Source organism: Populus euphratica, unplaced genomic scaffold (genome assembly GCF_000495115.2).
Source record: "Populus euphratica unplaced genomic scaffold, PopEup_1.0 scaffold7.1, whole genome shotgun sequence".
NCBI lineage: Eukaryota > Viridiplantae > Streptophyta > Magnoliopsida > Malpighiales > Salicaceae > Populus > Populus euphratica.
In genome coordinates this window covers 474,272-485,852 of record NW_011499871.1, presented here as the reverse complement: position 1 = coordinate 485,852, position 11,581 = coordinate 474,272, and the positions used below count along the sequence as shown (strand labels likewise).

The 11,581-nt window shown below is 29.3% G+C and overlaps 1 pseudogene; it reads right to left on the bottom strand.

The window, feature by feature from the left end:
- Positions 1 to 309: 309 nt before the first annotated feature.
- LOC105127239 (SART-1 family protein DOT2-like) lies at positions 310 to 4,233 on the bottom strand (annotated as a pseudogene).
- Between the last annotated feature and the right edge of the window lie 7,348 nt (positions 4,234 to 11,581).

Here is an 11,581-nt window from a genome sequence, read left to right as displayed (position 1 = left end):
TCAAATGTGTGATTTCTAGCTGATCTTGAGCATCAAATAGCTCACATTCACATTTAACAATAATACAGTAAAATGGATGGGAGATTATAGGTGACTAAAGCAGCAGCATGATAGCATAACTATGATAACTAGAAAAATTGATTTACCAAATAATACAAGGTCAAGAGCTAGCATAAACCTTGAACAGTCAGAAATGGCCATGCAGCTCAACCTGGTATATAGTATGTGCAAGATTTTCTCGTCTGTGTACTATTATGCTATGAGCAATATGAATGCAACACAAGTTTCCATCCCATCAGAACTCTTTCTTTTTTGTGTAATATTCTATAAAACAAAAGAACATATAATAAAAAAAGTACCTTCAGCAAGATGGATAGCCGAGACAAACTCTTCCATCTTAGTGAAGACAAGTTTTTTTCTAGTGACTCTCCAATTTCAGGGTTCTTATCATCTGCAATTTGACTGCACAAAGTGGAGGTGGCAAGGAGAGCAATTGCTTGAGGACCAGATGCTTCTGCCTCTTGCTTTTTAAGAGCTAGTTTCCTTGTTCTTTCCAATGCCTTATAAAGATCTTCATCATCATCCACAAACACTAGACTTTCCTCTTCCTCCTCTTTAGTTTGACGAGTTTGCTCTAGTCGAAGTGATTTTGATGCCTCATCTGCTTTAGCATAAGCTGATCAGTAAGCACTGTTTCTCATTTCAGCCTCAGATCTCTCTTGTTCCTCTCTAAGGCCTGCCTTCTCCCATCTTTCCTAGAACCAAGATCTCCAATACCCAACCCTGCCGACACAGCTTCTGCTTCAAGGGCATCTATATCTAGCTTATCCTTCTTTCGCAAAGATTTCTTTTTCTTTGGCTTTTTAAACTTAAGCATCTCTTCATGAGTAAAGTAATCTGATGAGATCTTTCCAGATGAGTTTAGATCTTCCAAGCGAGCACTTGTGGAAGTACCTTGTAGCCTTCTGCGGAGCTGGAAATATTACGAAAAAGAAAAAATAATAAATAATAAATGGGTTCCTTCATCAGAAATGCTAACAAAAACCACACATATCTTCTCAATCTCTACTAAAAGGAGATCCAGAGTAACCACACATATCTTCTCAATCTCTACTAAAAGGAGATCCAGAGTAACCACACATATCTTCTCAATCTCTACTAAAAGAGAACCAGTATACCTCCTCCAGCTTTTTCTCTGCTTCACCAGTGAAGCGGCCCCTTTCATCAAGAGTTATGCCCTGACAATAATCACCAATAGACAATGATCATTTTTTGCTAATAATTCAGAAACCACACTAGGGAGAGGAGGAAAAGGGAAAGGGGGAAATATCTAACCTCATCTGCATTGGCATCGTCATATTGCGGAAGCATTTTCTTCTCTGAAGCAGGATCATCATTGAACCTAAAATGTCAGGACATCTCGAAGTAGTTAGCAATTTTACAGAATTTAAAACTATGGTAGAACTTATCCTTGTAATATCAGCTTACTTGTCATCATAGATACCCGTCTTTTTCTTAGCAGCTTTATAAGCCTCATCCCGGCGCTTCTGCTCCCCAATTTCCACATTTTCAAGCATATCAACCTCTGCCACATCAGACCAAAAACCTCTGTTACACAAAAATGCTTTGTCATTTTAGGAAACTTGGGGCATAAAACATATGAAGGAAACACCAAACTATTTCTACCTTCATTGATGTCACCATCTGCAAGTATATTCTGATCTTTGAGTGTCAAAACAACAGCTCCGCCTTCCAATACCTTGTCAAGGCCATCAAGAACCTTGATTCCAGCTAGATTATCTATTAAAAGGTTCCATCATAAAAATAAATCAATCTAACAACATTAGCCATAACTCCTAGCTAAAATATAACTGATTCAATCAGCCAGAAACAGAAATATAAAGACCTTAAAATTTCAACTATATGTAATTATGGCTTGGCTTCCAAGAATATGACCTTAGACTTGCCGATTACAATTCCAAGAGACTAAATTTGTGGGTTATAAAAACGTGACTAGTTGTAGATGTCCTCAAATGAAGCTTGAACATCTCATTTCTCAATGAAATTTTTTATGAACATATAAAATTTCATTTCTCAATGAAATTTTTTATGAACAAACAGATAAGAACATGTTCAACTCATTTGATCTAATGAAATTCAGATGATTATGAAAAATTACCAAGTTTAAACAAATGTATCGTCTATTCTAGATATGCTTTTAAACGACTGGCTAATGATAAAGAGGGGGCGGGGAATGCCAAAAGGATCATACAAGCATTATGCTGGTCTGCTTCCTCGTCATCACTGCCTCCTTGACCAATATTGTCCTGAGAAAATTTATAGCATAGTAACCACAATCAAAACTGCATGGAATAAATCATAATACATATGAAGTCAGAATACATGAAACGTAGTAAAGAAGGAAACCTGCTCCTCAAAAATCTTTGAGAGATGCTTGGCTCTCGCCTTCGCAGCATGCTTGTTCTCCTCAATCTTGCGACTCCTACCAACCCATGCTAAAATGTCAGAACCAGCTTCAGACTTTTTGTTTGTTCTTTCTTCCTTCATCCTGCGGGGAAAAAAAAGGTATAAGTAGGGCATAACAATAACATGAAGCTGGATGAACTTATAAATTGAAGAATATCAGGAAAATAAGAAGACTATCATCAAAATCAAGAAAAATGCTGCAAAGAAACATAAAAGAAGTTAACACTAATACAGGAATTGTGGACACCAACAAAAAAGCAAAAGCAGGTAAATCTACAAGTAATAAAAAAACACAAAATTATATTTTGATTGCACAAACCCACATTGGATGTGAGGAAAACCATCATCCATATGCAGAAAATGATAGATCACACAACAGTGGCATAGTACTGTGATTGCCCACCCTTTACCAGTTTGCCTCGCTAATCACCATACCATTAAAGATCTACAAAATGGCCATGACAAGAAAAGCAAGGGAGCAGAACCTACTGTCAAGAGATGCTCATTGCTCAATGGCAACATCTTCTCTCATTGAATTTTACCTGGCATGTATGCATAAAAGAAACTGCATGCTCATTTTATCATGAGAGGAATTCTATGTAATTAGAAAAATTATAGAAACTCTTTCCCTAGTAATATAAAGTATATATGTGAAGCAATCAGGAGCACCTGACACTGGCGTTACACATGAGAAACAAGAAAAGATAACTCTTGGAAGTAACAAACATCTAATTTAGACTGGTTACAGCTCGCAACAAATGTAGTCGTCCAAAATAAATCCTCATAGAAAACATAAATTTCATCAAATTATACTAAAAATTATCCAAAATAGAAAGGAAAAATGCAAACCATAAAAAAGAGAGCATCGGTGGTGATTGACTTACTTCAAAATGCGTTGCTCAAGCTCCGAGGCAGATGAGTGAGTACCTTCAGCACTCTGTTCATTTTCATCACGAAAAGAAACCTTCCCTTGTTTTCGATTATCCTTGTCCACTTCATCTTCATAATCCATCTGAACCTTGTCATCATAATCTTCCTCGTTGCTTTTCCTGCTAGCCCTATCCTTCTCTCTGGACCTCTCTTTATCTTGATCCGCTTCCCTGTCTCTCTCTCTCTCCTTAGTCTTCTCTCTCCCCCTCTCCCTCTCTTTATCATTATCCCTGTCCTTCTCTCTATCCTTATGCTTCTCCTTCTCCTTCACTCTGTCCCTTTCCTTTTCCTTCTTTTCCCTATCCCTCTCCCTTTCCTTTTCCTTCCCTCGATCTTTCCTATCCTTATCCTTCTCTCTAGACTTCTCTCGGTCATATTCTTTATCCTTCACCTTACTATCCCTACTCTTATCTTTACCAACATCATTATCGCTGGTTTTCTTCGACCGTTCCCTGTCTTTACTCTTATGATCTCTATCCCTCTCCCTCTCTCTCTCCTCTCCTCTGCCGCTCTTCTTCCTAGTATGCTTGCTCGATTTTTCAACTCCATTCACCTTGTCGTCCACATCATCCCTCTCTTCACGTCGCTCGTGCCTAGATTCAGACCAGTCCATATCCATTCTAACCACCACTCTCAAACTCTAATCCTGCAGTACAATCACCTAAGCCCTAGAACTCTACCACTTACAGATTTCGATTGGAATGGAGAGGGGAAAAGAGAGAAAGAAAAACCCTAAGAGGGGGCGAGAGAGAATCGTACCTTCGATTAATTGGTTTGGTTTTCAGAGATAGATTATTATGTTTTGCGGGTGTTAAAGTGATAAATATTAATTTATTTAAAAATATATTAAAATAATATTTTTTATTTTTAAAATTTTAGTTTTAATATGAGTATATAAAACTAAAAAATATTCAAAAAAATATATATTTTAAAATTTTTAAATACTCTAGTTTATTCACGGGCCAAACGACTCCTTAGTTTATCTCCGATACTGTACCAGAAGGCTATTTGATATGTGCTTGGGAGAGTAATGCTTTCTGTTGTTTCTCTGGAATATAATTTTATAATGTTTGGTAATAAATTAAAATTTTATTTAAAAGTGTGATTGTGATTGTTTTAAAAATATTTTTTTATATTAAAATATATGTTAATAATTTTTTATTATTTTTACTTATTTTTAATATCAATACATCAAAATGATTTGAAAACACTAAAACATATTAGTTTAAAATAAATAAATAAAAAATTTAAAAGTATTTTTGAAATGCAGAAACAAACAAGCCTGTCTCATCTTAAGTGAGATATAATCACAGATAATAAGAAGCATCTTTTTTCAACTTTTCATGTGAAAAGCCGGTCAAATGACATTAATCGAACATTAAAAATATAGTTACAATAACATTAATCAAATAATAAAAACATGGTTCCTTATTACATATTGGACAAAACTAGCCTCCTTGGATAACATGTAACATTGCAACCCATCTCTCCTATTATTTTTTTTTCTACATCGTCTCCTCTAACCTTACATAAGCCATCACTCTCCCTACGTATCTTTTTTTCTTGTTTGTTGATTTATAGACCAATTAATTTTGGAGAACTAGTTGAGCCATCACATTTCTAAACCTACCCTAGATTTCATTATGATTCTAGTAATTCTATTATTTATAAGTATTTTTTTGAGTTTTTAAATACTTTATCGTTAACATGGTCTTCCTACTTTATTGTTTAGATAGGAGAAAGAGATTGTAAGTTTTGGTTATGTTATGTTAATTTTCCCTTCACCTATTTTACATTTGAAATGTTAAAGACTACTACCAATCAATGTTCATCTTTTGGGCATATACTCTAAATTGAAACTAAAATGCCTTTCATCTATACAAATCTAGTTCTACTTGATAAAGTTTAGAGTTTAGGTTTTATTTAACTGTGTTTGTTATTCTTCTTTCTTGGAGGAATGTCTTTTATAGACAAACATATAGATGGCAGTTTATAGGTTTTATATTCTGAAATGAATAAATTTCTTATTTCAAGAGAAATAAATTAATATATATTCTTTTAGAACTCCTATGAAATATACCTTTTGTATATGGAAGGTATATTCTAATTCAGTTAATTACATGTTAACACTACTTATTTTATAACATGGTTATAAACTATTGTAATTTTTTATTTGCATGTTGCAGAGCCTTTGCAAATTAATTATAAAGTGGGATTTATTCTATATCTACTTATATGTATTTGTATTACAATTACATCTCAAGTTTATACACTTCATTAACATTGTATCATTTGGGTAATTTTTTTTAATTATGATTGGATAAGCTTTTCTAGCCGTTTTAAAAATGAAAAGGAACAATTTTGATTAATTTTTTCCATGGATTTCATTGTCTAAAATCTCTTATTATTATGATAATCATGCTAATGAACATCCAAACCAACAAAAACCTTAGTTTATATTTGATTATTTATGTTTCTATATGTTTGGTTTCTAGTTTCATCATTGTTTTGGCTATAATAACCAACTATAAATGCTATCTTTTATGGTTTCATATAATAAGGATGTTATTTATAATATATATAAACACAAGTTTTAGAATTTAGGATATAAGGGTACCCAAACTGTAATTTCTAAACTGTTTAAGACTTGTTCAAGAAATTACATAGACAAGAGCTTACTATATTATTTTGTTACATTATTAACATGGATTTTTTTAAAAAAAATGGAGTTTATTAAACAAGCTATAATAAAATATAATATATCATCAACAATTTGCTCACACGTACAAATAAAGTTTAAATTAGGCTATTTTCAGGTTGTGGTGTATTAGCAAACTTCCTTTTAAGTTTAAATTACATCGATCAATGTTGAGCTATTTAATTAACGAGAACAACATAATATATTTATTTAAATGATCTTTCATTAGCTGAACCTGTAATGATCTAATACTGTCATCAAACTTTTTAATTTAACAATGTTCATATATTAGAGAGTTGGATAACACTAGCAATCCACAGTGTTTTTATATTAGTAGAAGTTTCTATAGGGTTTTTAAGAAAATATTAGCAATATACAACTTGTGTAATTCTAGTTAAAATCTTTTTGCTTTAGGACATACAGGTTGAAAACATCTTTGAGTTATGTTATATGTTGTTTTTCATTTTCATGATCATGTCTTTTGTTATCAGTTTATTGAATAAAACTTGTATTGGCTGTTTATAACCTAGTAATTTAATCGTATTTATGTTGGTTTTCTTAAATTCATTATTTTTAAGATGCATTAACACTTCTCATTTACATATGCAATATAATTATTTTTTAAAAAACTTTCAATATGCAGTATTGAATCTCTCCATCTAATTATGTCTATTATGCATAACATCTATTTCTTATAGTTTTTTAAGTATTAGGATTTTACACTTTTTTTATTAGAGTTTGCTATCAAATTAGCTTATTTTAGAATGGATTTATGCATACATTTCAATTCTATTCAACATTGAATAAAGTAACTAATTGTTGTAAAAATATTAATAAAAGCTAATTGATTGAATTCTTATTTCACGGTAACAACCATGTATATAATTTAGTGCGTGATTTTCATTGTCATCCCTTGCTTATCATTTTCAAGCGCAACAAAATAATATATAAAGTTCATTTTTTTTTCTTATGCATGTCACATAGAACGTTGATATTATAAATCTTGAATATTATACTAATTTTTTTCATATATTTAAAGCTCATAAATAATGTTGTCAATTGATATTAAAAAATGATGGATGGTTTTTATGTTGTAAATTGTAATGAACAAAAAAAATTGTTATTGAATATATACATGTAGATATGGCATTTGAATAGGTTCATGTTATGTTTGGTATCAATTATGATGATGATTATGATGTTATATCGAATCATATTATTGATCATATTAACTATGATAGTGTTAGTAATGGCGGTGGAGCTGATGGTGTTGGTGATGATAATGATAATAAAAAAGATAATGATGGTGGTGATGATGGGCATGATTATAGCAGAACTAATGATGATGACAACAATGATAATAATAAAGATAAAAAATTATAGCGATAACGAGGTCGAGTCATTTTAGTAATGAGAGTTTGATCATAAAAAACTACTGTTATGCACAGTCAATGATTTACATATGCATTATATTAGTTATGTGCATAAGAAAACTCGTATGATTTTATATAATACATGAATGAGATAGTTGAATGAAGTAGTACGAGGATGCTAAAAATGGTATGTTAACATATTTAAGATGGATGCAACGACATTGTGAAACCTTTGTCATGACTTGGAAACATGATATGGGTTGAAATCGTTGAAAAGGATAACTTTTATTGAGAAGGTAACAATGTTTTTGTATATTATTACATTAAGGGCAGCAAATAGGTAGGTCCAATAAATATTTCAACATTTTGATGAAATTATAGGTTGATATTTCAATAAAGTATTGAGGGCAATTTGTTTGCTTGCATTATATATTATTAAACTAAAAGACCCTAAATTCCTAAACACCCCACGAGAAATTGTGATAAATTCAAGATTTATGCTTCATTTTAAGGTTAGAAAAATGGTGTTTTCAACCATTGATGATGAATAAAAATTAATTTCATATTTTTATGATTTGTTTATAAAATGTTGTTTATTGTTTTGTTGAGTAGAACTGCAGTGGCGTGATTGACAGCACACATGTTAATGCTTTTGTATCTCAATAAAATCAAACACAATTTATTAGTAGAAAAGATGTGTCAATGTATAATGTAATAGTCGCATGTAACTTTGATATGTAATTTACATTGTTTGGATAAGATGAGAATGTAGTGCTCATAATACTCGTATTTTTCTAGAGGCTATTAACAATCCAAATATAAAATTTCTAAAAATTTTTAAAGATAAATAAATTACATTAATTAAATGTTATTTGAATTTAAATTATGTTTATTCTATATGTTCAAAATTAGTTACAATTTTCTTACTTGTCATCGATATTATTTGGTTGATGCTGAGTACTTAAATGACTATGGATATCTAGGTCTATATAAAAATGAGAGATATTACTTCCAATCTTTTTGATGTCGAGGACAACCAATAAGTCAGGAGGAGCGATTCAATAGTGCACTTGTCACTTCACAATGTCATTAATGTCACTGAAAGTGTATTTGAAGTATGAAACAAAGATCAAGGATTTTACAAACACATGATAGCATATCCATATAAATTGCAAGTTTAGATTATGTCCGTGATAAGATAACAATTAGTTTAATAGAAATCCTATTAAAGAATAACAATAATGTAATATTTTTTTATATATAATAAAAAAAATGCACATTAATGCTATTTATAAATTGAAAATTCATGCATGTCATTCTTGGTAATTTTATTACCAAAAGCACTTATAAAAGTTACTTAACCAAACATATATAAACTGATTTTTAGTTAACAATAATTTCAACCATAGTTTTAATCAAATATATATTTTGTTACAATAAACCATAACTAAAAATGATTTTTGTAAAATCTACTTTTTACCAATCGCAATCGCATAATCAACCACCCTCTCAATGTCATGATGTTGAAGAATTATCATTTTGAAAAAGATTTTGATAATAGAAGAAAAGGACAAAATATTAACTGTAATAAATATAGTTGTCAATGGTGCTTCTTAAATATTTTATCTCTTAACAAAATGAAAATTTCCACTATAAAGATACCAAGAAAAATAGAACTTTTCTTCCATAAGCTAAGAAATTGAATTTTTGAAATTTTTTATCCCATAAAGTTTCATGTATAATTTTAAATGCAAATAATGTGATAAATTCAAATGATCTTTGTATGGGGCATCCAAATATAAATTATTTTTCATCTTTCTACTTTGTCCATTTATTTATAAAATAGATAAGCACTAAATTTGTTACCCGTGCTTTGCCGCGGGTAGAGCAATTTTTTTTCCCAATACAAACAAATTGTTAGGGTAAAAAAAAAAAACTAAATTATGAATCATTGGTTCAAGTAGTAATCTAAAAAAACAAGAAAATACAACAACAATAAATAAACTAAAAAAACAAAGAAAAAAAGGTCAAAAGAACAAACATGAGGCTATTAAAATTATCAAACAACCTAATGACAATATAATAGAAGGCAAATCTAAAAAAATTACAAAGAAAAACTCAAAAATAAGAAGAAAACATAAGCTTTAAAAAATAAGAAGGAAAAAAAAAAGCTCAGATGAACCTCCTAAACCTAGTATAATCTATAAAACTTGGAACTCATTAAATCTCAAACTCAACATAAATCAAGAAACTTAATTCCCATTCAATTTAATTTTAAATAATGAAATTATTGAAAATGATTAATTAAAAAAAACTTGCAAAATCATAAAAAAATAAGAAAAAATAAGGATGAAATTTGAAAAAAAAAATTCAAAACAAGATTAATAGCAATTAAAAAAAGATAAATGTTTTTTTGAAAGATTAAAAAATCACATGGAGTGAAATTAAAAACTATTTGTAATTTAATAAATTATTTTTTGTAGATTAAAAAATAGTACGAGTGAAATTAAAAAACAATATAGAAGACTAATCCAATATAATCAAACCGTAAAAAATAAAAAATAAATAAGAAAACACTAGCTTAAAAAAAAAATCTAGTAAACCTTGACGAATCTTTTAAACTTGGTTCAATTTCTGAAATCTATAATTTATAAATCCTGAACCTGAACTTAATTAAAAAGCTTAACTCTTAACAAATTTAATTTTAAAATATAAAATTGTAAAAGAAAAAAAACACTTACAAAAGAAAAGGCAACAAAAACAATGGAGATAAAACTTGATAAAAAAAAAACCCATGGAGGATGAGATTTGAAAAAAAAAATGATTTGAAACAAAATAAATAGTAGCTAAAAGAATAAGGACCATATTTAAAAGAAAAAAATTACATGGGGTAAAATTAAAAAACATTTGTAATTTAATAGATTACATATAGATTAAAAATAGTAGGGAGAAATTGAAAAATAGTTATAATTTGATATATTATTTATATATTAAAAAATAATAAGGGTGAAATTAAAAAATATTTACAATTTGATATATTATTTATATATTTAAAAATGATAAGAGGTGAAATTAAAAAATAATAATAATTTGATAGATTATTTATAGATTATAAAATAAAAGGGGGAGAAATTAAAAAAACTTGTAATTTTATAGCTTATTTTAAAATAAAAAAATAGCAATTAAAATGACAAGAAACAAATATGAAGGAAAAAGAAATTAAGGGGTTGCTCTGAAAGTTTTCATGGGTAACGCAAATTTCAAAGTGGGAAGAGAGATGAAGAGCCTGTTTGGAAGTGTGGTTATTGTTGCTATTTAAATAGCTTTTCGTGCTAAAATATATGCCAATGATTTTTTTTATTTTTTTAAAATCATTTTTGATATCAGCACATCAAAATGATTTAAAAACACTAAAAAAACATATTAATTTGAAGTTAATAAAAAAATAAAAAAATTTCAAATTTTTTTAAAAATACTTTTAAAACACAGAAATAAACAGGCTGGAAAAAGAAGAAAAAAGATCTCCCGTGCTAAATCAGCGATGCTTTTAATACACGCGCGACACACATTTCTAATAAATGATGCCCTTGAAGGTTATATTTGGTGGCCGGATAGCCACTTACTGGCTGAGCGTAGGGGTTGCTACACATTAGCAAGTGTAACATGTTTTTTTTCTTTAATAATATTTAATACATGATAATTATGATAATACCGTTGAGTAACCTTAAAATCTTCAATAACAAAACCATAATAAAATGACCAACACACTCTTATGAAAGAGGTACATTGTTTTTGTCATAAAGAGCATCAAAGTAATTTAACTATTATAAAAAAATAAAACAAAAACACCCTTAGAACAAAAGCATAGGATTTTTTTTATTTCAATGTCAAAGTAGTAATTTTATTATATATATAAAAAATAATGTATAAACTTAAACAAAATGCCTAAAACAATTGTATTATAGTGAAAAATAATCTTCTCCTCAAAGCTTCCTTTATTGTCTTTTTAAAGGCAAATTTGTAATTATACAATTACAACAAATAGTAATTTGTGTCCTTATACACGGTAAATCACTAGGGGATTAGTTTTTTT